Source organism: Pelobates fuscus, chromosome 11, assembly GCF_036172605.1.
Source record: "Pelobates fuscus isolate aPelFus1 chromosome 11, aPelFus1.pri, whole genome shotgun sequence".
Classification (NCBI taxonomy): Eukaryota; Metazoa; Chordata; class Amphibia; order Anura; family Pelobatidae; genus Pelobates; species Pelobates fuscus.
In genome coordinates, this window is record NC_086327.1 from 133,626,802 (window position 1) to 133,653,178 (window position 26,377).

General features: G+C 45.0%; 1 protein-coding gene across 1 annotated transcript in view; it reads left to right on the forward strand.

Annotated features, from left to right (window-relative positions):
* KCNJ5 (potassium inwardly rectifying channel subfamily J member 5) overlaps window positions 1-26,377 on the forward strand; it is a 76,398-nt gene continuing 50,021 nt past the window's right edge. Inside the window, exon 1 of the mRNA XM_063436055.1 lies at window positions 1-113. The gene's annotated coding sequence lies outside the window, so the exon portion shown is untranslated. The remainder of the gene's footprint in view (window positions 114-26,377) is intronic.

Sequence of the window (26,377 nt, forward strand, 5' to 3'; positions counted from 1 at the left end):
TGTCTGTGTAATCTGTCAGGTGGGACTCAGATCCCAGGGAAGATTGGAATCAGCTGGTTCAGCTCCAGCAGTTCTACCAAAAGCCCACTGCAAGGAGAACCTTTCACAGCCTGGTGAGTGTCAGATAGAGCTATGTATTAATATTAGCACATAATTATTATCCACACTGTCAGACACGTTAAGAAGATCGCTCCATGAATATAGTGAAATAAATAAGGGATAGAGAGGTTGAAGCTCATAGTACAGCGCTGCGGAATTTGTTGGCGCTATATAAATAATAATACTAATAATACTAGGGACTTTTCGTCCTAAGTAGGGCCAGCTGGGATGTATTGGTCTGTTGCAGTCTAACTCGCTGTAAAACGTGTAGTCGGATCTATAAAAATAATTTTCGCACCGGTGAAATACACGGTCTATGGCTGATTAGGAAATTTGGTTGAAATTCACAGTTACTCACAAAATACTGAATGTGAGTGACTTCAATCCACTTTGTAGGTTAAAATCGCTGATTTGGGAAAATCCTCCAACTTGGAGAATTGGTCACAGCTCTGTTAGCCATAGAATCATTTCATATTTTGGTCTACATTGTGATATTACACCCCAAATACTGCCCCTTACACCCCAAATACTGCCCCTTACACCTCATATACTGCCCCTTACACCCCAAATACTGCCCCTTACACCTCATATACTGCCCCTTACACCCCAAATACTGCCTGTTACACCCCATATACTACCCCTTACACCTCATATACTGCCCCTTACACCCCGAATACTGCCTGTTATACCTCATATACTGCCCCTTACACCCCGAATACTGCCTGTTATACCCCATATACTGCCCCTTACACCCCGAATACTGCCTGTTATACCTCATATACTGCCCCTTACACCCCGAATACTGTCTGTTATACCTCCATATACTGCCTGTTATATCTCCATATACTGCCCCTTACACCCCGAATACTGCCTGTTATACCTCATATACTGCCCCTTACACCCCGAATACTGCCTGTTATACCTCATATACTGCCCCTTACACCCCAAATACTGCCTGTTATACCTCATATACTGCCCCTTACACCCCGAATACTGCCTGTTATACCTCATATACTGCCCCTTACACCCCGAATACTGCCTGTTATACCTCCATATACTGCCCCTTACACCCCAAATACTGCCTGTTATACCTCCATATACTGCCCCTTACACCCCGAATACTGCCCCTTACACCCCAAATACTGCCTGTTACACCCCATATACTACCCCTTACACCTCATATACTACCCCTTACACCTCATATACTGCCCCTTACACCCCAAATACTGCCTGTTACACCCCAAATACTGCCTGTTATACCTCATATACTGCCCCTTACACCCCAAATACTGCCTGTTATACCTACATATACTGCCTGTTATACCTCATATACTGCCCCTTACACCCCAAATACTGCCTGTTATACCTCCATATACTGCCTGTTATACCTCATATACTGCCCCTTACACCCCATATACTGCCTGTTATACCTCATATACTGCCCCTTACACCCCAAATACTGCCTGTTATACCTCATATACTGCCCCTTACACCCCGAATACTGCCTGTTATACCTCATATACTGCCCCTTACACCCCAAATACTGCCAGTTATACCTCATATACTGCCCCTTACACCCCGAATACTGCCTGTTATACCCCATATACTGCCCCTTACACCCCGAATACTGCCTGTTACACCTCATATACTGCCCCTTACACCCCAAATACTGCCTGTTATACCTCCATATACTGCCCCTTACACCCCGAATACTGCCTGTTATACCTCCATATACTGCCCCTTACACCCCGAATACTGCCTGTTATACCCCATATACTGCCCCTTACACCCCAAATACTGCCTGTTATACCTCCATATACTGCCTGTTATATCTCCATATACTGCCCCTTACACCCCGAATACTGCCTGTTATACCTCATATACTGCCCCTTACACCCCGAATACTGCCTGTTATACCTCATATACTGCCCCTTACACCCCGAATACTGCCTGTTATACCTCCATATACTGCCCCTTACACCCCGAATACTGCCTGTTATACCCCATATACTGCCCCTTACACCCCAAATACTGCCTGTTATACCTCCATATACTGCCTGTTATATCTCCATATACTGCCCCTTACACCCCGAATACTGCCTGTTATACCTCATATACTGCCCCTTACACCCCGAATACTGCCTGTTATACCTCATATACTGCCCCTTACACCCCGAATACTGCCTGTTATACCCCATATACTGCCCCTTACACCCCGAATACTGCCTGTTATACCTCATATACTGCCCCTTACACCCCAAATACTGCCAGTTATACCTCCATATACTGCCCCTTACACCCCAAATACTGCCTGTTATACCTCCATATACTGCCTGTTATATCTCCATATACTGCCCCTTACACCCCGAATACTGCCTGTTATACCTCATATACTGCCCCTTACACCCCAAATACTGCCAGTTATACCTCCATATACTGCCCCTTACACCCCGAATACTGCCTGTTATACCCCATATACTGCCCCTTACACCCCAAATACTGCCTGTTATACCCCATATACTGCCTGTTATATCTCCATATACTGCCCCTTACACCCCGAATACTGCCTGTTATACCTCCATATACTGCCCCTTACACCCCGAATACTGCCTGTTATACCTCCATATACTGCCCCTTACACCCCAAATACTGCCTGTTATACCTCCATATACTGCCCCTTACACCCCGAATACTGCCTGTTATACCTCCATATACTGCCCCTTACACCCCGAATACTGCCTGTTACACCTCCATATACTGCCCCTTACACCCCGAATACTGCCTGTTATACCTCCATATACTGCCCCTTACACCCCGAATACTGCCTGTTATACCTCATATACTGCCCCTTACACCCCGAATACTGCCTGTTACACCTCCATATACTGCCCCTTACACCCCGAATACTGCCTGTTATACCTCCATATACTGCCCCTTACACCCCGAATACTGCCTGTTATACCTCATATACTGCCCCTTACACCCCAAATACTGCCTGTTATACCTCATATACTGCCCCTTACACCCCGAATACTGCCTGTTATACCTCATATACTGCCCCTTACACCCCGAATACTGCCTGTTATACCTCCATATACTGCCCCTTACACCCCGAATACTGCCTGTTATACCTCATATACTGCCCCTTACACCCCGAATACTGCCTGTTATACCTCCATATACTGCCCCTTACACCCCGAATACTGCCTGTTATACCTCATATACTGCCCCTTACACCCCAAATACTGCCTGTTATACCTCATATACTGCCCCTTACACCCCGAATACTGCCTGTTATACCTCATATACTGCCCCTTACACCCCAAATACTGCCTGTTATACCTCATATACTGCCCCTTACACCCCGAATACTGCCTGTTATACCTCCATATACTGCCCCTTACACCCCGAATACTGCCTGTTATACCTCCATATACTGCCCCTTATACCCGAATACTGCCTGTTATACCCCATATACTGCCCCTTACACCCCAAATACTGCCTGTTATACCTCATATACTGCCCCTTACACCCCGAATACTGCCTGTTATACCCCAAATACTGCCCCTTACACCCCAAATACTGCCCCTTACACCCCGAATACTGCCTGTTATACCTCCATATACTGCCCCTTATACCCGAATACTGCCTGTTATACCCCATATACTGCCCCTTACACCCCAAATACTGCCGGTTATACCTCCATATACTGTCCCTTACACCCCGAATACTGCCTGTTATACCTCATATACTGCCCCTTACACCCCAAATACTGCCTGTTATACCTCATATACTGCCCCTTACACCCCGAATACTGCCTGTTATACCTCCATATACTGCCCCTTACACCCCGAATACTGCCTGTTATACCTCATATACTGCCCCTTACACCCCAAATACTGCCTGTTATACCTCCATATACTGCCCCTTACACCCCGAATACTGCCTGTTATACCTCCATATACTGCCCCTTACACCCCGAATACTGCCTGTTATACCTCCATATACTGCCCCTTACACCCCGAATACTGCCTGTTATACCTCCATATACTGCCCCTTACACCCCGAATACTGCCTGTTATACCTCACATACTGCCCCTTACACCCCGAATACTGCCTGTTATACCCCATATACTGCCCCTTACACCCCAAATACTGCCTGTTATACCTCATATACTGCCCCTTACACCCCGAATACTGCCTGTTATACCTCCATATACTGCCCCTTACACCCCGAATACTGCCTGTTACACCTCCATATACTGCCCCTTACACCCCGAATACTGCCTGTTACACCTCCATATACTGCCCCTTATACCCGAATACTGCCTGTTATACCTCCATATACTGCCCCTTACACCACGAATACTGCCTGTTATACCCCATATACTGCCCCTTACACCCCAAATACTGCCTGTTATACCCCATATACTGCCCCTTACACCCCGAATACTGCCTGTTATACCTCCATATACTGCCCCTTACACCCCGAATACTGCCTGTTATACCCCATATACTGCCCCTTACACCCCGAATACTGCCTGTTATACCTCCATATACTGCCCCTTACACCCCGAATACTGCCTGTTATACCCCATATACTGCCCCTTACACCCCGAATACTGCCTGTTATACCTCATATACTGCCCCTTACACCCCGAATACTGCCTGTTATACCTCCATATACTGCCCCTTACACCCCAAATACTGCCAGTTATACCTCATATACTGCCCCTTACACCCCAAATACTGCCTGTTATACCTCATATACTGCCCCTTACACCCCAAATACTGCCTGTTATACCTCCATATACTGCCCCTTACACCCCAAATACTGCCTGTTATACCTCATATACTGCCCCTTACACCCCGAATACTGCCTGTTATACCTCATATACTGCCCCTTACACCCCAAATACTGCCAGTTATACCTCATATACTGCCCCTTACACCCCAAATACTGCCTGTTATACCTCCATATACTGCCCCTTACACCCCAAATACTGCCAGTTATACCTCATATACTGCCCCTTACACCCCGAATACTGCCTGTTATACCTCATATACTGCCCCTTACACCCCAAATACTGCCAGTTATACCTCCATATACTGCCCCTTACACCCCGAATACTGCCTGTTATACCTCCATATACTGCCCCTTACACCCCGAATACTGCCTGTTATACCTCATATACTGCCCCTTACACCCCAAATACTGCCTGTTATACCTCCATATACTGCCCCTTACACCCCGAATACTGCCTGTTATACCTCCATATACTGCCCCTTACACCCCGAATACTGCCTGTTATACCTCATATACTGCCCCTTACACCCCGAATACTGCCTGTTATACCTCCATATACTGCCCCTTACACCCCGAATACTGCCTGTTATACCCCATATACTGCCCCTTACACCCCGAATACTGCCTGTTATACCTCATATACTGCCCCTTACACCCCCGAATACTGCCTGTTATAACTCCATATACTGTCCCTTACACCCCGAATACTGCCTGTTATACCTCCATATACTGCCCCTTACACCCCGAATACTGCCTGTTATACCCCGTATACTGCCCCTTACACCCCGAATACTGCCTGTTATACCTCATATACTGCCCCTTACACCCCGAATACTGCCTGTTATACCTCCATATACTGCCCCTTACACCCCGAATACTGCCTGTTATACCCCGTATACTGCCCCTTACACCCCGAATACTGCCTGTTATACCTCCATATACTGCCCCTTACACCCCGAATACTGCCTGTTATACCTCCATATACTGCCCCTTACACCCCGAATACTGCCTGTTATACCTCATATACTGCCCCTTACACCCCGAATACTGCCTGTTATACCTCATATACTGCCCCTTACACCCCGAATACTGCCTGTTATACCTCATATACTGCCCCTTACACCCCGAATACTGCCTGTTATACCTCATATACTGCCCCTTACACCCCGAATACTGCCTGTTATACCTCATATACTGCCCCTTACACCCCAAATACTGCCCCTTACACCCCAAATACTGCCCCTTACACCCGAAATACTGCCCCTTACACCCCCAAATACTGCCCCTTACGCCCCCAAATACTGCCCCTTACGCCCCCAAATACTGCCCCTTATACCCCAAATACTGCCCCTTACACCCCAAATACTGCCTGTTATACCATATATACTGCCCCTTACACCCCAAATACCGCCTGTTATACCTCATATACTGCCCCTTACACCCCAAATACTGCCTGTTATACCTCATATACTGCCCCTTACACCCCGAATACTGCCTGTTATACCTCATATACTGCCCCTTACACCCCGAATACTGCCTGTTATACTTCATATACTGCCCATTACACCCCGAATACTGCCTGTTATACCTCATATACTGCCCCTTACACCCCGAATACTGCCTGTTATACCTCATATACTGCCCCTTACACCCCGAATACTGCCTGTTATACCTCATATACTGCCCCTTACACCCCGAATACTGCCTGTTATACCTCATATACTGCCCCTTACACCCCGAATACTGCCTGTTATACCTCATATACTGCCCCTTACACCCCGAATACTGCCTGTTATACCTCATATACTGCCCCTTACACCCCGAATACTGCCTGTTATACCCCATATACTGCCCCTTACACCCCGAATACTGCCTGTTATACCTCATATACTGCCCCTTACACCCCGAATACTGCCTGTTATACCTCATATACTGCCCCTTACACCCCGAATACTGCCTGTTATACCTCATATACTGCCCCTTACACCCCGAATACTGCCTGTTATACCCCATATACTGCCCCTTACACCCTGAATACTGCCTGTTATACCTCATATACTGCCCCTTACACCCCGAATGATGCCTGTTATACCTCCATATACTGCCCCTTACACCCCGAATACTGCCTGTTATACCTCATATACTGCCCCTTACACCCCGAATACTGCCTGTTATACCTCCATATACTGCCCCTTACATCCCGAATACTGCCCCTTACACCCCAAATACTGCCCCTTACACCCCAAATACTGCCTGTTATACCTCATATACTGCCCCTTACACCCCGAATACTGCCTGTTATATCTCATATACTGTCCCTTACACCCCGAATGCTGCCTGTTATATCTCATATACTGCCCCTTACACCCCGAATGCTGCCTTTTATATCTCATATACTGCCCCTTATACCCCAAATAACATTTCGTGTAACACTCCTTACACCCAATAAACTGCCCCATATCCTCACTTTCATTTGTCAAAAATATCACATATGTTACCCTTTTTATTAGAGATTGGATTATAGTGAATTGAAAAGCACATTTTATGCAGAATAATATACAGCCAATCTGGAAAAATCCCGTAGCCCACTTTAGCTATTTTAGTTTTTAATTCACTTCCCTTTAATAAAACCCTGAGCTCCTCATTGTGATCTCGTTTATATTCCCAATCCATGTTAATTGGATTGATCTCCCATTTCCTGACTATTCATACTTTAGTGAATTAGATGATGGGATAATCTGAAAGCCTCTAACAAGGTTTAAAGAGTAAATCGGATTAAGGGGTTCCTCCTCTCGCCCTGTGTTTTTCATGATAGTCCCATGATTACGCCTAAAACGCAGTCTCACGCCATCTACCATGGCAGGAATGAGGGGCGCTGAGGTTCAATAAGCAGACGATCCAGAAAATGCTGTTTTATGTGAGTGAAGAACTTTGTTTTGTATTCCCATTGGAGCGCCCCTAGCCGTGCAATTCCTTTTCCAAACCACATTGCGAAAATGGGAAAACGGAGACCATGTACATATTGAAAGGTAAATAGTGTCCTCTGCTGGACAGTCTGGTAACTGACATGATGTTCTGTAGGTAATACTATTCTGAGAACACTAGCTCCCTCTGCAGGTAACTAGTTTATGTGACCGTCCTCCTTTGCCTGTGGATAAATGGGCCCAAAAAACCACAAGCTTTTATCTATGGAAAAATTGAATTTTTTAAATATATTCTGTGTTCTTTAATATAAATGTTCTGGTTTCACAGCTCACTTGAACATAATAACATTATAGTTCTATTTCCACATAATATACAATGCGATCCACTAATACCCTTGGACACGGCACATTGCTGTGAGTTTTTTTTAGCTGAGGAGCTCTGTGATACTGTGGCATGGCACATTTCTGTGAGTTTTATTGCTGAGGAGCTCTGTGATACTGTGGCATGGCACATTGCTGTGAGTTTTATTGCTGAGGAGCTCTGTGATACTGTGGCATGGTACATTGCTGTGAGTTTTATTGCTGAGGAGCTCTGTGATACACTCGGGCATGGCACATTGCTGTGAGTTTTATTGCTGAGGAGCTCTGTGATACTGTGGCATGGCACATTGCTGTGAGTTTTATTACTGAGGAGCTCTGTGATACTGTGGCATGGCACATTTCTGTGAGTTTTATTGCTGAGGAGCTCTGTGATACTGTGGCATGGTACATTGCTGTGAGTTTTATTGCTGAGGAGCTCTGTGATACACTCGGGCATGGCACATTGCTGTGAGTTTTATTGCTGAGGTACATAACTAGCATAATCACTACTGCATGTACCCAATGAGCTGGTCCTGCACATCAGGTCTTCGTTCAGGAGATTGCAAAAAAAGCTTGTAGCAGGAGCTTCCAGCTGTGAAGAGACAGGAAGCTTCATCTGGTGGAAGCCAGAACAGTTTGACTACTTATATTGGTGGGTCGCACTGTCTAGTTAATTATACTGGTGGACCGCACTGTCTAGATACTTATATTGGTGGGTCGCACTGTCTAGTGATGCAATGTGTAAATTGAGAATTGACCCTCAACACCTTTTTGAACAGCAGATATCTGAAATTTCTAAACTTTGACCCTATACCTCATAGTCAGCAGACACATTCCAGCCAATCAGCAGCAGACCCTCCCTCCCAGACCCTCCCACCTCCTAGACAGCATACAATTTAGATTAATTCTGAAGCTGCATTCTTTTTTTTTTTTTTAGACAGAAGTGTGTTATATTTGAGCATGCTAGGCTGAACGTGCGTATATCATGACTAGTTGCACTGAGGGTATGAGTATATAGCAGTACATTGTTGTGAAAGATGGCTGTCATGTTTAGGGTGTAGCTTGCACGTTATCAACTGTGTATTTATATCAGCAGCTCCACCACTAGTTATAAATCAAGTGTGAGTCGCCCCATGAGATGAGACTAGTGAATAACATAATACATGAACGGTTAAGGTAAAGGCATGTAAGGAACTACGACAATAAACTCTTTAGGAGGTGAAATAATGACATGTTTAAATGCTTGCTACTTTACGATTAGTTAATGTGCAGAGAGCAGTTCATGTGAACAAAGTCATGGTGTGGAGGATCGGCTATAGTAGGACATGCTTGGCAGGCTGCTGTTTACTGCTTGTGCTCATCCAATCCCTTCTGGGCGCCAGGTGCAGACCCTGGGAGTCCCTGATACCTGGAACAACAAAGGCAAGTCTCTGGCTGAGGGTCGGGTTCGCGGCTTGAGGTGGTGGAAGCTTGTTTTGTCGGGTGGTTGGATCTGTCCCGGTGGTGCTTCACGTCCGGTGCGGGATTGTAGTAGCTTAAGTAGGAGGCGAGTGCTTGACGTGGGGGCAGGCTCTGCATTTCTGTTTGTGCCTCCGGTCCCGTCTTCGACGCCTTTTAAGTTGGTGGATTTTAATGGGGACTGCTTCGCTTAGCTGTGGTGGAGCTTGTTGGGGCTGTGGTGGAGCTTGTTGGGGCTTCCAGCTTGTTATTTGCTTCCAAAATTGATTAAAGAATCTGTCCAGCTTAGACTCAATATCCTGCCATGCTTTGCTGGTACCAGGAGGACACGCGGCTGCCGCCATATTGGGAGAGTCGCAGATGAGTATGTCAGCCTGGGCGGCTGTGCTCTGTGCGTCCATTAGCTCCAGACAGCCTCTCAGGGGTGGACCGGGATAACCCCCACTTTGAAATGTAAAAAACAACTGCAATTTTTTTTAATGTATTTGGCACTGAACACCGAAACACACACAGACACGCACACACATACACGCACGTATAAGTGTGTGTTTGCGTAGTGAATATAGTGTATGCAGTGTGTGTGTGTATGGTGTATGCAGTGTGTGTATGCAGTGTGTGTATAGTGTGTGTAGTGTGAATGTTGTGTGGAATAAGCGCTGCCACTTACCTGCCCGTCCTGTCCTCCTCGACTGGTGGTCCGGTGGCAGTGAAGAGGGGCCCAGTACTTTGCATCCTCGTTTCCCATCCAGCAGCAGCAGCAGGGTCCTCTGCTCCCGCGATCCGCAACACTCTCACGGATCACGAGAACCGGACCTACTGCTGATTGATGGGAAATCGCGTTGATACACGAACTCAGGGCACACCAGTCCCTTTTCATAAGACACAGGGGTGGCGAATTGCCGCCCCTGTGAAAGTGCGCCCCGGGCACCCCCTTAGTGAGTGGTACCCGGGGTGGACCGCTCCCGCCGCGCCCCCCCCCCCCCCCCCTTAGTACGCCACTGGGTGTCACAATAGCTTGCATTTAAAAAAAAACAAAAAACTTCTTTGACTGTAATATAATAGCAGTCAGTTGCCTTCACACGTGTGCATTTCAGGGCCTGCCGGGGCACAGTGTCACACCAGTGCAACTCATATCTGGTGTAACAGTAGTGTACATTAAAAAAAAAAAAATACAGGGGGCTTGTTGTCACCTTTCAGGGACCCTTGGTGTTGTACGTGGCTGGGTGGAGGAAGAGACCTTCCATGACATCAGTGAGGACAAGGAACGGGACATGGCTAGCTTGGTATCCAACCTTGTGCAAATGGGGAGATTGCGGTTGTGCAAATGGACTGTTTGCGGTTGTTTGCGGTGCGTTAAACGGGGAGTTTGGTCTGTCACTGTGAAGCGGGCGTAACCCTTACTCTACCTGATCGATACAACATCATATGATGTTTTAAAGCACGTTATTCCAAACAATTTAGGAATGTTAGGTGATTTATGCCCTTTATGGATTAAAACCAGACTCTGCATCAACTATGTAATTTTCCATGGGAGTTTTGCCATGGATCCCCCTCCGGCATGCCACAGTCCAGGTGTTAGTCCCCTTGAAACAACTATTCCATCACTATTGTGGCCATAAAGAGTCCCTGTGGGTTTTTAAATTCGCCTGCCTATTTAAGTCTATGGCGGTTTGCCCGGTTCGCCCGTTCGCGAACATTTGCGGAAGTTCGCGTTCGCCATTTGCGAACGGAAAATGTTATGTTCGCGACATCACTACTCACAAGGATACTCAAATCAACATTACTGCTACCGCGCGCTGTAGTGATTATGGTGTTTGGAGTGTTCCTTTTAAATCTAAACATTCTGAGCTCCAACTGAAGATTCAGAACTGGTTAAAATAGGACAAGAGGATCATGCTGTTTCAAAAGGGAGGTGGGAAGACAAACACAAATGTAAAATGTAGGATAATTATTGAAAGGTGTCGTACTAAGCAGGACAATATGTGACAATTTACAGAGTAATTATCTCAAATATGACTAGAATGATCTAACATTCATTGCAAGGCTATAAACCGATTAACCGCCAAATCCAAATAGTTGACATCATTCTATTTTTTAATAAATAATTTCTGCAGATCCTGTTGCCCACGAGATGACTGATCGCTGAGGATAAGCAATGGATAGCAATGTTAGTATGTTATATGAGAGCGCATCTCCTGCCCGGACGTTGAAATTCCATCCTTAGGCATTAGCATCAATAAAAGCAATTTTGGTGTCCTCTGCAGTTTAACCCTTGCAGAGGCCGAGCTGTGCTTTGTGGTTTCTGTCATCCTGTATAAAAGCTCTGGCTATTAAAGCTTAAATCTGATTTAGTGGAAAGTAATAAATGTACCGGCAATCTTCCTAATGCAATATATTGATTGACTGGGGTCTTCTTCCCAACTGTCCAAGCACACTGTGTGAGATTGATTTATTAAATGGCCCATCCTCTGTGTGACCGTCTCCGAGAGAATGTGTGTCCACGTTAAATGGAGCCAACAAAGGATTCTGTGCTCACTTTGTATCTTATTTAGAAAAGGATTGGTTCTTTTTAGAGTAGGACTCAGAACTTCTCACGACGAAGGAATCCGATAGGGAGGAATTCTTTACAGACACATTTTCTCCAGTTTTATCGTGGAGACCAGACATTGCTGTATATGCAGTTTGAGGACGTACATTTTATTTAGTACTAGACGCACTGATCTGTTGGCAGGTTCTCTATAGGTTGCATTGATCTGTTGGTAGGTTCTCTATAGGTTGCACTGATCTGTTGGTAGGTTCTCTATAGGTTGCATTGATCTTTTGGTAGGTTCTCTATAGGTTGCACTGATCTGTTGGTAGGTTCTCTATAGGTTGCACTGATCTGTTGGTAGGTTCTCTATAGGTTGCACTGATCTGTTGGTAGGTTCTCTATAGGTTGCACTGATCTGTTGGTAGGTTCTCTATAGGTTGCACTGATCTGTTGGTAGGTTCTCTACGCTGCATTGATCTGTTGGTAGGTTCCCTATACGCTGCATTGATCTGTTGGTAGGTTCCCTATACGCTGCATTGATCTGTTGGTAGGTTCTCTATAGATTGCACTGATCTGTTGGTAGGTTATCTATACGCTGCACTGATCTGTTGGTAGGTTATCTATACGCTGCACTGATCTGTTGGTAGGTTATCTATACGCTGCACTGATCTGTTGGTAGGTTATCTATACGCTGCATTGATCTGTTGGTAGGTTCTCTATAGATTGCACTGATCTGTTGGTAGGTTATCTATACGCTGCACTGATCTGTTGGTAGGTTATCTATACGCTGCACTGATCTGTTGGTAGGTTATCTATACGCTGCACTGATCTGTTGGTAGGTTATCTATACGCTGCACTGATCTGTTGGTAGGTTATCTATACGCTGCACTGATCTGTTGGTAGGTTATCTATATGTTGCACTGATCTGTTGGCAGGTTCTCTATAGGTTGCATTGATCTGTTGGTAGGTTCTCTATAGGTTGCACTGATCTGTTGGTAGGTTCTCTATAGGTTGCATTGATCTTTTGGTAGGTTCTCTATAGGTTGCACTGATCTGTTGGTAGGTTCTCTATAGGTTGCACTGATCTGTTGGTAGGTTCTCTATAGGTTGCACTGATCTGTTGGTAGGTTCTCTATAGGTTGCACTGATCTGTTGGTAGGTTCTCTATAGGTTGCACTGATCTGTTGGTAGGTTCTCTACGCTGCATTGATCTGTTGGTAGGTTCCCTATACGCTGCATTGATCTGTTGGTAGGTTCCCTATACGCTGCATTGATCTGTTGGTAGGTTCTCTATAGATTGCACTGATCTGTTGGTAGGTTATCTATACGCTGCACTGATCTGTTGGTAGGTTATCTATACGCTGCACTGATCTGTTGGTAGGTTATCTATACGCTGCACTGATCTGTTGGTAGGTTATCTATACGCTGCATTGATCTGTTGGTAGGTTCTCTATAGATTGCACTGATCTGTTGGTAGGTTATCTATACGCTGCACTGATCTGTTGGTAGGTTATCTATACGCTGCACTGATCTGTTGGTAGGTTATCTATACGCTGCACTGATCTGTTGGTAGGTTATCTATACGCTGCACTGATCTGTTGGTAGGTTATCTATACGCTGCACTGATCTGTTGGTAGGTTATCTATATGTTGCACTGATCTGTTGGTAGGTTCTCTATAGGTTGCATTGATCTGTTGGTAGGTTCTCTGTAGGTTGACCTGATCTGTTGGTAGGTTCTCTATAGGTTGCATTGATCTGTTGGTAGGTTCTCTATACGCTGCACTGATCTGTTGGTAGGTTCTCTATAGGTTGCATTGATCTGTTGGTAGGTTCTCTACGCTGCATTGATCTGTTGGTAGGTTCCCTATACGCTGCATTGATCTGTTGGTAGGTTCTCTATAGATTGCACTGATCTGTTGGTAGGTTCTCTATAGGTTGCACTGATCTGTTGGTAGGTTCTCTATAGGTTGCACTGATCTGTTGGTAGGTTCTCTATAGGTTGCATTGATCTGTTGGTAGGTTCTCTACGCTGCATTGATCTGTTGGTAGGTTCTCTACGCTGCATTGATCTGTTGGTAGGTTCTCTACGCTGCATTGATCTGTTGGTAGGTTCTCTATGCTGCATTGATCTGTTGGTAGGTTATCTACGCTGCATTGATCTGTTGGTAGGTTCCCTATACGCTGCATTGATCTGTTGGTAGGTTATCTATACGCTGCACTGATCTGTTGGTAGGTTCTCTATACGTTGCACTGATCTTTTGGTAGGTTCTCTATATGTTGCATTGATCTGTTGGTAGGTTCTCTATAGGTTGACCTGATCTGTTGGTAGGTTCTCTATAGGTTGACCTGATCTGTTGGTAGGTTCTCTATACGCTGCACTGATCTGTTGGTAGGTTCTCTATAGGTTGCATTGATCTGTTGGTAGGTTCTCTATACGCTGCACTGATCTGTTGGTAGGTTCTCTATAGGTTGCATTGATCTGTTGGTAGGTTCTCTATAGGTTGCATTGATCTGTTGGTAGGTTCTCTACGCTGCATTGATCTGTTGGTAGGTACCCTATACGCTGCATTGATCTGTTGGTAGGTTCTCTATAGATTGCACTGATCTGTTGGTAGGTTCTCTATAGGTTGCACTGATCTGTTGGTAGGTTCTCTATAGGTTGACCTGATCTGTTGGTAGGTTCTCTATAGGTTGCATTGATCAGTTGGTAGGTTCTCTATAGGTTGCATTGATCTGTTGGTAGGTTCTCTATAGGTTGCATTGATCTGTTGGTAGGTTCTCTATAGGTTGCATTGATCAGTTGGTAGGTTCTCTATAGGTTGCATTGATCAGTTGGTAGGTTCTCTATAGGTTGCATTGATCTGTTGGTAGGTTCTCTATAGGTTGCATTGATCTGTTGGTAGGTTCTCTATAGGTTGCATTGATCTGTTGGTAGGTTCTCTACACTGCATTGATCTGTTGGTAGGTTCTCTACGCTGCATTGATCTGTTGGTAGGTTCTCTACGCTGCATTGATCTGTTGGTAGGTTCTCTATGCTGCATTGATCTGTTGGTAGGTTATCTACGCTGCATTGATCTGTTGGTAGGTTCCCTATACGCTGCATTGATCTGTTGGTAGGTTATCTATACGCTGCACTGATCTGTTGGTAGGTTCTCTATACGTTGCACTGATCTTTTGGTAGGTTCTCTATATGTTGCATTGATCTGTTGGTAGGTTCTCTATAGGTTGACCTGATCTGTTGGTAGGTTCTCTATAGGTTGACCTGATCTGTTGGTAGGTTCTCTATACGCTGCACTGATCTGTTGGTAGGTTCTCTATAGGTTGCATTGATCTGTTGGTAGGTTCTCTATACGCTGCACTGATCTGTTGGTAGGTTCTCTATAGGTTGCATTGATCTGTTGGTAGGTTCTCTATAGGTTGCATTGATCTGTTGGTAGGTTCTCTACGCTGCATTGATCTGTTGGTAGGTACCCTATACGCTGCATTGATCTGTTGGTAGGTTCTCTATAGATTGCACTGATCTGTTGGTAGGTTCTCTATAGGTTGCACTGATCTGTTGGTAGGTTCTCTATAGGTTGCACTGATCTGTTGGTAGGTTCTCTATAGGTTGCACTGATCTGTTGGTAGGTTCTCTATAGGTTGCATTGATCTGTTGGTAGGTTCTCTATAGGTTGCATTGATCTGTTGGTATTTTCTCTATAGGTTGAATTGATCTGTTGGTAGGTTCTCTATAGGTTGCATTGATCTGTTGGTAGGTTCTCTATAGGTTGCATTGATCAGTTGGTAGGTTCTCTATAGGTTGCATTGATCAGTTGGTAGGTTCTCTATAGGTTGCATTGATCAGTTGGTAGGTTCTCTATAGGTTGCATTGATAAGTTGGTAGGTTCTCTATAGGTTGCATTGATCTGTTGGTAGGTTCTCTATATGTTGCATTGATCAGTTGGTAGGTTCTCTATAGGTTGCATTGATCAGTTGGTAGGTTCTCTATAGGTTGCATTGATCTGTTGGTAGGTTCTCTATAGGTTGCATTGATCTGTTGGTATTTTCTCTATAGGTTGAATTGATCTGTTGGTAGGTTCTCTATAGGTTGCACTGATCTGTTGGTAGGTTCTCTATACGTTGCACTGATCTGCTGGTAGGTTCTCTATACGTTGCACTGATCTGTTGGTAGGTTCTCTATAGGTTGCACTGATCTGTTGGTAGGTTCTCTATAGGTTGCACTGATCTGTTGGTAGGTTCTCTATAGGTTGCACTGATCTGTTGGTAGGTTCTCTATAGGTTGCATTGATCAGTTGGTAGGTTCTCTATAGGTTGCATTGATCTGTTGGTAGGTTCTCTATAGGTTGCACTGATCTGTTGGTAGGTTCTCTATAGGTTGACCTGATCTGTTGGTAGGTTCTCTATAGGTTGCATTGATCAGTTGGTAGGTTCTCTATAGGTTGCATTGATCTGTTGGTAGGTTCTCTATAGGTTGCATTGATCTGTTGGTAGGTTCTCTATAGGTTGCATTGATCAGTTGGTAGGTTCTCTATAGGTTGCATTGATCAGTTGGTAGGTTCTCTATAGGTTGCATTGATCTGTTGGTAGGTTCTCTATAGGTTGCATTGATCTGTTGGTAGGTTCTCTATAGGTTGCATTGATCTGTTGGTATTTTCTCTATAGGTTGAATTGATCTGTTAGTAGGTTCTCTATAGGTTGCACTGATCTGTTGGTAGGTTCTCTATACGTTGCACTGATCTGCTGGTAGGTTCTCTATACGTTGCACTGATCTGTTGGTAGGTTCTCTATAGGTTGCACTGATCTGTTGGTAGGTTCTCTATAGGTTGCACTGATCTGTTGGTAGGTTCTCTATAGGTTGCACTGATCTGTTGGTAGGTTCTCTATAGGTTGCACTGATCAGTTGGTAGGTTCTCTATAGGTTGTAGTACAAACGGGAGTTTTTTGTGTGATCTTTGGGCTCTTAATATATAAATTAAAGGAAATGTTTATTTGTCTACTAGCAGTTATAGCACTCTCTGCTATAACATAATGGTGCAATATAGTTTGTGCATTGTCATATATAAAGTGGAAAGTAAAAAAAAGTGGATGCTCACAAGTCGAGAGCCTTTTCAACGTTATGGCTCTGAACGTATTAGCTTGCTGTGCCTTTAAGGTAGGAACAGTAACCTTCATGTTTGTCCCCTTCACAGGCTCTGGTGGGGTTTATACATACAGGAACCATAAAGTACAGTACAAGAAAAATAGTATAGATGGTTTGGTAAAGGTTCACAGCCTAATAGTTGAAAACAGAGTTGCTCACCTGGTTTTGGAGCCCATAAAATATTGGCTTAAGGTTTGTGCACTTACTTGTCAGTATATGGAGTGGCAAGTAACCCCTTTAGATGTGGATGGATATTGAAGAAATGGTGGTCCAAGAGGATTTAATAGTTAAATAAGTTTAAACTTTATTATATTACAAAACAAATATATAAAATACTCCACTAGGGAGATAAAAACAAAGTTGATAAAAAAAATAAAAAAATATATATATATGTGTGTGTGTGTGTGTGTGTGTGTGTGTGTGTATGTGTGTGTATATATATATATACACACACACACACACATAGAGTCCTCCTGGTGTCCAGGACGCGTTTCACCCCCCGCTGTGCAGGCTTTCTCAACCGGTATGTTCTGTATCCATCCTTGCTGCTTGTTATAAGGAGATGTTCGTGCAATAAGTTGCTCGTTCGGCAAGGGGAGTGAAGCTGTTCAGGTGTTTTGAATAATTGTTCATCTGTTTGTCTGTATGAATGCTGGAAGTGATATTCCAGGCTGGGTCTTCATACTGTGTGTTCGCCTGTTCGTCCGTACGAATGGCGGAAGTGACTTTTCTCAACAGTCACTCACATCCCCTGTTCGTACTAGTAAAAGAGAACTACTACACCTATCATTCTTTGCGCTCATATATCACCATACATTAGTTAAGACACAAATTGGCATCAATTCAAAACAAGCAAATAGAAGATATAAACAAAAACAAAGAGAAAAGAGGAAAGGGGGAAAAAAAGATTTATAAAGCGTACTTCATTAAAAACATATCTAGTCAAAGCAATAATCAAAACACAGGGAAAAACTAAATATGTTAATATATTGCATGACTTCTTTCTAAAGAGGGAACACATTTTTTTATTTTATTTAAGCTAATCAATGTCAGGTCAGTGTTATAATGAAAGATTTTTGGTCACAAAATTTCTCTTTAGCAAATACCGTAGAGAACGAGAGTTGATTAAAAATGAGGGGAAAAAATGTATATTTCAAAATTACTAAAAATCATAACATTTTCAAAAAGTGACATAATTCAAAATCCACATTCAATCCACGAGGGGGTAATAGTATCCAAATTAAAAATCCACCTCATCTCGGTTTGACCTAAGTCTTTATCTATACCACCTCACCTCCAATTTGTGCACACTTTCTGGATCCCAAAAAATTTGAGTAACCGTGGATTATTATTGTGGTGTGTTTTGTAATGTAAAGACACATTGTGTTTGATGTAACGTGTATGCTCCTCAATTCTTGCATGGAGGGGGCGTTTAGTTCTACCTATGGACATAAGGTTACACGGACATCTAAGGGAATGAACTACATTTTTAGTGTGACGTAATTAGTTCCTTGATTTTATATTTTTTATTATGTCCATGGGGATCCTGAAAATTTGTTATGTGTCTCTTTGTACTATTGGTATTTCTGCATGCTAAACAGACTCCACATCCCAAAAAACTAGTTTTTTTTTCTAAATAAAGCTGGTCTTATTTTTTTTTATGTGATTGTGGACTGTATCTGGTACATCTGACCGTTATAGTCACACTCGGTTTCCCATTACTGGGTGTCTAGATACATAATTTATACAAAGGAATTCCAGAGGCAATGGATATTCAATAACACTATCAGGATTTATGTAAACTTTTCTCTGATACCATTTTCAATTTCATATGCAAGAGGAGGCCCAAAGGTGAGGGCGAGCACTCCTCAATGTACGTAGGGAAATAGAAAATCACTTCTGTTTTTATAAAAGTGATGTTTCACAGTTTTTTCTCATGGTTATCCACTAAAGTGAGAATTATTGTGAATTCAGAGTGACTTTCAAATTTAAAGGAACACTACAGTCATCCAAACAACTTTAGCTTAATAAAGCAGTTTTGGTGTATAGACAGAGGTGTAACTTGAAACCCCAGGGCCCCGGTGCCAAAATTGCCCTGGGACCCTCTCCCCACACTTCTTCCTCCTCCCCACATGTGTCACATTCACGCCCCTCAACCCCTCCATGTGTTTCATTCACACCCCACAGGGTGAGTGTGGCATGGTTATGGAGGATGAGTATGACAGAATTGGAGGGGTTCACGTGATAGGGTGAAAGGGTGTGAGTGTGACAGGATCACGAGGGGTGAGTGTGATTGGGTGAATATGGCAGAGTAATGGAAGAGGAGTATGGTATGGGTGAGCGACAGGATTGGGAGAGTTATTGTGAGTGTGGCAGGGTGAAGGAGGTGACAGTGTGTGTGTGGAGGTGACAGTTATACAGACACACATGCAGATAAACAGACAAACACACACTGACATACACACAGATGCATACACAGACACTTAATGACAAACATTCAGATACAAAGTGACACAGATACATAGGTAGACACTAACATACAGATATGCAGACAAACATACACATAGACACACATACAGAGACAGGCAGACACACATACAGATATGTTTAAGTTACCCTCCTGTTTCCTACCTTTTTAGGTGCAGGAGGGTGACTTTCCCTGGGGTTCAGTGGTGGCTTAGGCTGATGGGAGTCCGAGTGGGAACTCTGACTCCATCCTCTCCTGCTCTTTTTCCACCACAGCTCTCTATGATAGCAGTCACTTCCTCCTAGCCTTTGACCTCATCACGGTGGGCCCGGTAGTGCTATTAAAGCGCTGACCGGGCCCCCTGGAAATTCATTGCCATCGGGTGGCCCTAACAGCATGGGCCACCTAATGGACCCCTTCAATGCGGGGGCCCCTGCGACCGCGGTTGTTCCGCCACTGTGTATAGGTCATGCCCCTGCAGAAGTTAAATCACTTTGTTTATGCAGCCCTAGGCACACCTACCTGCATGTGACTTGCACAGCCATCCTAAACACTTCCTGTAAAAACATATAATGTTTACACTTCCTTTATTGCAAATTCTGTTTAATTTAGAACTTCTTATCTCCTCCTCTGTTCATAGCTTGCTAGACACTGCACCAACCTCCTGTGTGTAATAAAAGTTCAGTTTACAGAGCAGGAGATAAAACCTTTTAAAGTGAGTTATATCTGATTGAAAATCAAACTAACCAAAAGTTGTTTTGGTTAATAATAGTGTCCCTTTAAAGCCAAAATAGTCAAATTGTAAAAAAAGAAAGTATTTCTCCAGTTTGGCTAATATGGCCTTAAATCTACTTTGAATTCCTGACATTCTCACTGTTAGTGTGACTTTTAGGAGGTGACTTCATTTACTAAATTAATTTGGATGGAGACCAAATCCTTTTTCCTGAATGTTCTCTGTTCTTCCTCCGTTGTTCCAGCACTTTCAAGTTATTTGCCATTTATGCGAATAGATATTGCCAGTATCACGCGCCCGGCACATTCTCTGTGTGGCGAAACCAGCTTCGCCACTGTGAACTGGAGAGGCCTGGCTGCTAGCCTCCTGCCCGCTGACTATGGCCCCTGGACATAATGCACTTTAAAGACTATATTTGGGCATGTACTAATTTGTATTGCTGCTACTGGCCCTTTAAAATCAGCAATGGACATTTTGGGACTACTGTCCCTTTAAGACTGTGGAGCGTAGTACAGTAATCCTGCCTTTAATACTTTCATGTCATGTATGTATTTTTGTATGCAGTTAACCTGGGTTATATATGTGTACAGCATTCATCTGATTGTTCGGTAGAATCACTCCATTCATTGTATTGAGGAAACTACCGAACAACCAGACCACCCAGGACTAAGTGTGCCTCCAATTACCGTTTGCAACAATGTTGCAAACGGGTAATTGGCAATCATGTAATGTGTTCTGTGTCCTCTGGGTGGCCGCCATTCAGGAAACAACCACGTGGCGGCGGCCATCTTAAACTACCGAACAGCGGTGTTTTGCCGTCGAGTGTCTGGAACTAAAATCGGACACTTGACTAGGCAAACACCGCTGAGACCTCCATACTTCCAGAAATTCGTATGGAAACTACCGAATGACCCGCCGTTCGGTAGAAAGAACCCCACAAACAAGGGAATTCATTCTAACCCTCTCCAGGCTCTATAACACAGGCAATTCGCCTGTTTTCATTCCCTTGTTTGTGACCGACCGCAGGGCCAAAATGCATGGAACTGATTTCGGATACTTTACCCATGCGGTCGGTCAATACTTTAAAGTTCCATAACTCCTGAACCATTTATCCGAATGGGCTGATTCTTGCATATGTTGTCCCCCTGAATAAGGGCTATCAGGGGATACCTGTTTTGGAGGTGTAGCATATGTATTTGGGGTACATCCAGGAATTGGGGAAAAAGGTGTACAGTATAATTGTGTTAAGGGTTAATCTAAGGGGAGGAAATGTGTGGGAGGTACATCCATGTGATTGGTTAATTTCATCCTCCCCCTGGGAGTGTCCTGTATGTACTTGTTGGTAATAAAAGCCAGACTGGGTGTCCCAGTCTTGAGTTCTGCTTAACCCTCAAAGCGATGTGTCGTCTCGGTCTTTGGGGGAATGGGATGGTATGCTGACTGCCAAGAGTGTAAGCCGATGTCTGCTTTTCTTGTTCAGCTGTTCCAGTGTTCGTGTGGTTCCAGTCGGGAGAATGGTGTTTGCAGTAGCTGCCTGTACATCTGGAAAGGGGATTATCGCCTAAACTGGGTTTTATCCTCTTGTAAGTGAAACGGTCCGTTACAGTATCCTTGCTGTTCCAGTTCGGAGTGTTATTTCGTATCCAGCTCGTGAGTTCTGATGTTCTGCAGTAGCTGTGCCTGTCTATGGAAAAGGGGATTATCGCCTAAACGCATTTTTCCCCTTGTATGCTGAAACGGTCCGTTACAATTGGTGGCAAGCGGCGGGATCGTTCCTACAACCAGAGGGACAGCTACAGACAACACCATTTTTTGGATTACAAATTGAGGGCAACGCTAGTATCCGTACAGCGACCCTATCTACGAAGGAACTCAGAAAATGGAGGAGAAGTTTCAAGTTAGATTGGACGATTACGTCCTGGAGTCTGGAGCAGTCTCAGAGGAGAACATGTTGATGTACAGAGAGACTGTCAGAGCCAAATTGTGGGACGAAGCCCTAGAGGAAGTACAGTATTCACGAGGGGATCAGCGCCGCAGCAGAAGGCAGCGAATTCTGGCTAGAATGGCAGAGCGGATGCCCCTCCTGAGAAAACAGACCACAGAAAAGTGGGTGACTAGACTCGAGATTCTAGTATACGCAGAACTGGTGCTCGACGACGCATACCAGGCGCTACAGTGGTACGCGGCTCAGTGTGTCCCCAGGATGGCAGAGTATGAGTTCCCAGAAGGCGGAGATTACACTGGCCCCGGTCGATTTTGGAATAATAGTGGTGACGAGGACTTTGGGGAAGATACCGACTATCGTTTTTGGGACCTGTACGGCATCCGAGAGAACATGCTGGGTCTCTTTGGCGCTATTGACCTCGAGGCAGACCTACGATATTTGGTTAACCAGGAATGGAACCTGGAGGGGGATTACCTGCGACTCATCAATGAGGCCTGGGAAGAGACAACCGGTCCTCCCGCCCAACAGCAACCAGCAGTACCCGAGGTAGCAGAGGTATCCAGCGACTTGGAGCAGACAAGTATGGAAGGCTCTGACGCTGAAGATGATTTTATGGCCAAGGTGAGGCAGCAAGTGGCCCAGTATGGGGGTTATATATCCATGGACACATTCCAGGGGATCTGGAACCAGGTCATGGCTGAGCAAAACTCAAAGATGGACGAAGAGTATGATGAGCAGGAAGAGTGGTACAGCAGCAGAGTAGAGGCTGCATCCGAGGAGGTTAGCCGCCCCCCCCTGAGGCGGCAGGAAGAACCCGAAGTAGGGGTCCTCATAGACTGGTCCTGTGAGCAACCCCAGGGAGATGAAGGTGTCGTCCTTCCTCCCCAGCGGCAGTGTGTACCCCAGGGAGGTGGAGGTGTCGTCCTTCCTCCCCAGCGGCAGATTGTACCTCAGGGAGCTGAAGGTGCCGTCCTTCCTCCCCAGCGGCAGTGTGTGTCCCAGGGAGATGAAGGTGTCGTCCTTCCTCCCCAGCAGCAGGCTGAGTTACAGGGGGCAGAGGTTGTTGTTCCTGCCCCCCAGCAGAAGAGTGATATGCCAGGAAGGCAGTGTGAAGTAAAGGGAGAGGAGAGCAGCGTCCTCCCTCCCCAGCGGCAGTGTGTGTCTCCGGGAGCTGATGGTGTCGTCCATCCTCCCCAGCGGCAGGCTGAGTTACAGGGGGCAGAGGTTGTTGTTCCTGCCCCCCAGCAACAAAGTGATGTGCCAGGAAGGCAGTGTGAGGTGAAGGGAGAGGAGAGCAGCGTCCTTCCTCCCCAGCGGCAGTGTGTACCTCAGGGAGCAGAAGGTGCCATCCTTTCTCCCCAGCGGCAGTTTGCCATCCAGAGAGAGGAACTTGTTACACCCTCTCTCCCACGGCAACCTAATCCACCAAGGGGAGATGTTAAGCCCCACAACTGTGCAGATGGGACCGTAGTCTCTGCACTTACAGCACAAGGGATAGGGACGGTCGGTCCTGTTCCCCAGCCTCAGTGTGATGGATCCAAAGGGGAGACAGTCGGTCTCCCCCTCCGGCAGTCGAGCTGTGCACCTAAAGGGGAGACAGCCAGTCTCCAGCAACCAGGCGCCCACCAGACTACTCCCGTGGTAGGGCTGGCAACAGGACAGAGTACCGCTGGTCTCTGCCCCCTCAGCAACCCACCAAGGCAGCCTACCCGTCTCCCACCCAGCAGTGGTGAAACACCAGAACTTGGACAAAATCCTTCCTCACCCAGATGTAGTAACCGGTTAGTGTGGGTGGGCTGCTCTGTTATTTCTGTTTCGTGGGTGGGTTGCTGGACTAACCAGGGCACTGACCGGCAGAAAGTCAGGTACCCTGTTAGTCTAATTGACAAAGGGGAGAAATGTGGCGAAACCAGCTTCGCCACTGTGAACTGGAGAGGCCTGGCTGCTAGCCTCCTGCCCGCTGACTATGGCCCCTGGACATATTGCACTTTAAAGACTATATTTGGGCATGTACTAATTTGTATTGCTGCTACTGGCCCTTTAAAATCAGCAATGGACATTTTGGGACTACTGTCCCTTTAAGACTGTGGAGCGTAGTACAGTAATCCTGCCTTTAATACTTTCATGTCATGTATGTATTTTTGTATGCAGTTAACCTGGGTTATATATGTGTACAGCATTCATCTGATTGTTCGGTAGAATCACTCCATTCATTGTATTGAGGAAACTACCGAACAACCAGACCACCCAGGACTAAGTGTGCCTCCAATTACCGTTTGCAACAATGTTGCAAACGGGTAATTGGCAATCATGTAATGTGTTCTGTGTCCTCTGGGTGGCCGCCATTCAGGAAACAACCACGTGGCGGCGGCCATCTTAAACTACCGAACAGCGGTGTTTTGCCGTCGAGTGTCTGGAACTAAAATCGGACACTTGACTAGGCAAACACCGCTGAGACCTCCATACTTCCAGAAATTCGTATGGAAACTACCGAATGACCCGCCGTTCGGTAGAAAGAACCCCACAAACAAGGGAATTCATTCTAACCCTCTCCAGGCTCTATAACACAGGCAATTCGCCTGTTTTCATTCCCTTGTTTGTGACCGACCGCAGGGCCAAAATGCATGGAACTGATTTCGGATACTTTACCCATGCGGTCGGTCAATACTTTAAAGTTCCATAACTCCTGAACCATTTATCCGAATGGGCTGATTCTTGCATATGTTGTCCCCCTGAATAAGGGCTATCAGGGGATACCTGTTTTGGAGGTGTAGCATATGTATTTGGGGTACATCCAGGAATTGGGGAAAAAGGTGTACAGTATAATTGTGTTAAGGGTTAATCTAAGGGGAGGAAATGTGTGGGAGGTACATCCATGTGATTGGTTAATTTCATCCTCCCCCTGGGAGTGTCCTGTATGTACTTGTTGGTAATAAAAGCCAGACTGGGTGTCCCAGTCTTGAGTTCTGCTTAACCCTCAAAGCGATGTGTCGTCTCGGTCTTTGGGGGAATGGGATGGTATGCTGACTGCCAAGAGTGTAAGCCGATGTCTGCTTTTCTTGTTCAGCTGTTCCAGTGTTCGTGTGGTTCCAGTCGGGAGAATGGTGTTTGCAGTAGCTGCCTGTACATCTGGAAAGGGGATTATCGCCTAAACTGGGTTTTATCCTCTTGTAAGTGAAACGGTCCGTTACAGTATCCTTGCTGTTCCAGTTCGGAGTGTTATTTCGTATCCAGCTCGTGAGTTCTGATGTTCTGCAGTAGCTGTGCCTGTCTATGGAAAAGGGGATTATCGCCTAAACGCATTTTTCCCCTTGTATGCTGAAACGGTCCGTTACACTCTGCATTTTAATTTGCCCCTGTTTAATCATTAATTTGGTGTCAGCATAGTCTGACCCATGAAAAGTTTATATAGCTCTGTTGGCTCATTAAGATTTGTACAGCTGTAATTCGGAGTTAATTATAAATGATGTATAACCATAATATGATTACATAAATCTAAACAGAATACTTTTACCATTGTGTCAATCAATATACGGTTCCAAGATTTAGTTATTTTATTAACCTTAAAAACTATCAGAGCCATAGGAAAACAGAACCCACCGCCTGGCAGTCGAAGATAATATTACCACCCAACAATGTTGCTTCCTTTAAAAATAAAAACAATTTTAATAACCTTTCAACTGCTTCCCTTCTAACATCATGACAGCATCTCACAGATTGTCAATGTGTTTGTGCAGAGCCGTCTTCACCTCCTTGTCTGTTGTATTCTGTATGTAAATTACGTGTCAAACATCCCATCTTAGAATTGTAAAACTCTGCAAAATCTGTTGTCGCTATGTATATAATCGTCCATGGTAATAGACTATTCATATCGCTTGGTTTTCTGTATAGATTTGTTTCTTGTGGATTTTATA